A 4,649-nucleotide genomic window follows, 5' to 3' on the forward strand; every position below is an offset into this window, starting at 1 on the left:
ATGCTTTGAGAACTCTGCAAGTTAAGACGTTGTCTGGGAATGTCCATGACCCTCTGGAGAAAGAAAAGCCCTGTTTCTCACGAGGCAGCCGTTCCCGGAAGCTGACTTGCTTTATCCATGCTCTATTAATCTGCCACCTTTTAGGAGAACTAAATCTGGTCCAAACATTTTTATAACGCTATTTGATAGTTTGAAAATAAGTCATATTTTATCGACCCACATTGTCATAGTTTCTACAGAGAGGTGGAAGAGCTGCCTCTAAACATAGAGTTTTTTAAAAAGTGTGTTCCTTATTAGCTACAGACCTTAAATTTCACTGTTGGAATCTTCTCAGCTTAGAAAAATGTTAGGTGAAACAGCCCTAATCGTGGACATTCTCATAACTATTAAAATTTGACATGCACACTGAGCAATGTTCTGGCCACAAAGCTGGATTTGTGTCTCTTACTTACACAACAATGAGACCAGGACAAAGTGTGAACAAAAGAATCACACGCTTTGAAAAATCAGTTACATCCTGCCAGGGTTTGGTATTGAAAACCCCAGGATTCTAAAATCTGGGTCACGAACCTTTCCTGAGTGGAGGAAAATGGTTTCCTCTTGAACAGGAAATCATCTCACCCATAGGTCCCCCTGGTTGATTTCTGAGCTACGTTTCAAAGGTGACATTTACCTTCTCATTATGGAGCATTAACTAGTTTACATGTGACCTCACGTAACAGTAAATTATCAACATTAGAAATTAGAAATTTAAAAATGGAGATTCAGCTGGAGAAAGTGCAGTGCTACTTCATTCTCCTCTTTTGAAAATTTGTATTTCATGATTTCATGTTCTTCATTCCATGACTGCATTATACATTTAAATAAGGAACGTTCGTTCCTCTGCAAATTCCTGAACAAGAACTTTTCTCCTAATTTTGGAGTTTGAAGATACCTTGATCCAACCCCTCCATTTTACAAATGAAGGAAAGAAGGCCAGGAAAAGACTCACCATGCTCATATAAAAGAAATAGTTTATGGTTTGTTTTAGGAGTTAAAGGGCTCAACTCCCGAAATGAAATGAAATGAGCTAACCTCACACCTCTCTGTTTCCTGTTATACTCTGGGTAGCGTCTAAAAGTCAAAGTTAGTGTTTAAACCTGAGTGACCACACTTCTATCGCTTCTCCCTGACTTCTGGACTAAGGGAAGTAGGTCTGAAAATGGTGTTAGTGACCTTCATTCCTAGGATCGCATTCAGTCTTTCCCTCTTGGTGGCATCGGCAAATGGGTCACTCTGTCCAGAACTGGCTCTGGCTGCAGACAGACTCAGGCTTTTAAAGTCTACAGGAATATTAGGTAGTCGGACTGGTTGAAGCGGAGAAGAAAGAGCAACAAGAGAAGAAAGCAGCCGTGGTCCCAGGAGCCTGTTCAGAGTTGCTAGCTGGACGAGCACTTTGTGTTCTTAGGCCTCCCCCGAGCCTTAGAGCGCAGACTCTTCGAGGGCGGCCCGGTACTCCGCGGATAAGCTGTCGTGACTCCGAGGGAAATGTTGGCCCCTTTCTCTGGCAAGGAAGATCCTTGAGAAGATGAGTGTATGTGTCCTCACATTAGTTATACCTATGAGCCCATTCTGTCTTCTACTGAAAGCAATGGTTCACTCTTCAGGCTCCTCCACCGGCCCACAAGCGCCCAGCGGTGGGGTCTGCCCCGAAGGACACGCGCCTCTCCCAGGGGACGTCCCCGGCTCTGCACTCAGGGACTTGTTGGGTTGAGCTGCTCTCTCCACCTCTTTCTCTGACCCCCTCTTGTCCTCTCTGGCTCTGTTCTTCCTACCCCACCGCCTCCCCTCTCCTCCCCTCACTCTTGTACAGCTTTGTTGTGAGTTTTCCCGCCCGCGCAGTCCGCACTCGCAGTGTCTCCGTCCCCATTCGCTCGGCGCGCAGGGGGACATCAGGGCGCTGCGGTGGTCTGGCGGGACGGGACCGCGTTTGGGGCCCGCGCCGGCTTTCCCGTCGAAGGCGGGACGCAAGGGATGCAACCGAGCATACAGCCCCCGACAGTGGGAATACCCGCCGAAAAGATGGAAGGCGATTCAGACGGCCGGAGATGCGGGTCATTCCCATCGTAAAGGGAACGCGTGCCTCGGCTCGCGGTTCCCGGCAGCTCCCCACCCTCCGCCGGCTCCGCGCACCCAAACAAAGGCGGGGGAGCGGCTCAGGCCGCTCTCCGCCGCCGTGCGCGCCCCCTAGCGGTGGCTCCTAGACAGCGACCCGGGCCAGCGGCCTGGCCGCCCAGCGATTTCTCCGCTGCCACCGAAAACGCAGTTTCGTGATCCAGCGGCCAGTCCTGTGGCCTGCTGCTGTGTTTCCTCTCTCTGGCGCTCTCAAACGGTGCCCGTTTTGACGTTCTTGTAATTCAGTCTAAAAAGAAGCCATTCACAAGCCCAGATATTTTCCTCAATGAAACAAAGAAGCAAGTGATTCTTCTCTCCACTTACAGGGCGAGAAGGGGTTCAGAGTTCACATTTCCGTCCTTGGGTTTGGACGTTATTGATGGAGGGTTATTTTGTCAATTACTTGCTCCAGCTGGAAACAGGATCTCAAAGAAAAACCCTTGAAGAAAAGTTTTCTGGAAATGTAGCTGAATCCACTGGATTTGGGGTTATATCTCAATTGTCAGCCTCCCCCCACCCCCACCAACACACACACAACCCAAGATGTCATAATGAAAAAACAAAAAGCTGTCATTCAATAGTCCCCAGGGAAATGCTGACCACTGTTATCAACTCAAATGTGGAGTTTTCTCGTGATTAGCAAAGGAATGGCTCAGGGACCATTTAGAAATCTGCCTGAGCCAAATGTAGGTCAGTGTCTGGGGATATCTGATGTGCTCCAAGTAACCACAGGCAGAAGAAGAACAGAACCTCCATCTGAGGGTTTCTGGCTGGTGAAAATGACTCAACGTGTTTGGGGTGGGGGTGGGGGGACTTGAAAGTGTGCAGCCCATATGTAAAGTTTAGCATCCTGACACAGCTGTGTCTCCAAGTTGCCTTGGGATTGAGCAGGGCCACACCCACAGCTGCAACTAAGCAGTGCTGTTTGGAACTCCACCAGGACCAACTGCTGTGTGAAAAGAGTAGTTTATTACACAAAATGAAACAAAACGTCAGCTCATCTTTACAGTTTCATGGTCTATCTTAGGGAAATCAAAAAGATTTTTAGTTTTTACCCCTCGTGCACCAAGTGTGTTGTCTTGGGCCCAGTTGTGGGAAGATCTGGAAAGTTCTCCATGCTGCTGTTGATCTGCTGTCTGAGCATGGACCTAGGATTTAACAAGACCAGCCACTGCTTCTCTTGTTGGAAAATGAGGAGAATGACATCTGCCTTTACCTCATGAGAATGCTATAGACTGCCCTGGCAATGAGGCCTGATTCAAATGACATGCTCAATATATTATAATCATTTTTCTCCGTAATTTCGAACAAAAATATCTGAGATTGGGCCGATTGTTTGCCCTTATATTAACTTTAGGAAGCTCATTCAACTGGATTCCTGATTTTCAAGAGCAGGCTTTAAAAGAAAAAGGTGTACCTGAAAGGCTTCAGAAAAATTGGAATATTGAGACAGATATTAAAGTTTTTCCTACTCTAAACAACACAGCAAAGAGATGGTAAAGGAATCTTGTCAAATGAAACATCAGAAGAATTGGACAAAAGATAAAAAACTTCTCTCCCCATAATATTTAGCATATATGCTAAATGCTGTTTATTTAGTATTAAGAGGTAAACAGCCCCCCTTGTCCCTTTTTTTTTTTTACTCTCTCAGGCCCTTACTCTACTGAATTAGCTCTTTGAACCTAGAAAAACAACTAGTTAGCATTCTGCAAAGGAGAAGCCAGACCGTGAGTGGGTATGAGAGTGTTTCTATGTTACTCAAGCATCTGAAAGAAACATGAACTAAGTTGATCAACCAGATGTTTTGTCTACATGGTACTAGGCATTAAGATGTTTCCCCTATGTGTGGATGCTTGGTGTCACATAGATGAAACACTTGGATGGATAATTGAGGTTTTTACTTTTTGTTCAGCTATTTATGATATACTGAAACAGCTGAAGAAGTATTCACTTCAAAGTTCAGAGGGAGGAAACAGAGAAATGGGAGACAAGAGAAGTAAATAAAAGCCAGGAGGAGAACCCCCACCAGCCTCTGTGGGGTCACAGACCTCTACTTGCGCATGTAGATGGCACCTTTGAATGTAGAAAAAGGTACTACTTCCCCATGCAAAGAGTGTGTGACTCGGCCAGCAGAGCATGTACTAAATTTCAGCCTCCCTCCTTTTCTCGGCTCAAAGCTTCTGTGCAGTGCATTAACCTTCCAACTGTACATGGTGGCCTTGGAAAGTCAAAAGGATAGGAGAAACGTTTATTAATGAGGGAGGAGTGGAAATGAAGAGAGTTTTACTTTGCTCACAGGCTTCCCCAATGAATGTACACAATCCTGGGGCACTCTTGCTAATGTCACTGTTCAGCCCAACCAGGAACATATTTGCCCTTTCTTTTTTTTTTTGGCACGTGAGTGTCTTTCTTTCTCTTTCTTTCTTTCTTTCTTTCTTTCTTTCTTTCTTTCTTTCTTTCTTTCTTTCTTTCTTTCTTTCTTTCTTTCTTTCTTT

Source organism: Pteropus alecto, unplaced genomic scaffold (genome assembly GCF_000325575.1).
Source record: "Pteropus alecto unplaced genomic scaffold, ASM32557v1 scaffold3, whole genome shotgun sequence".
Classification (NCBI taxonomy): Eukaryota; Metazoa; Chordata; class Mammalia; order Chiroptera; family Pteropodidae; genus Pteropus; species Pteropus alecto.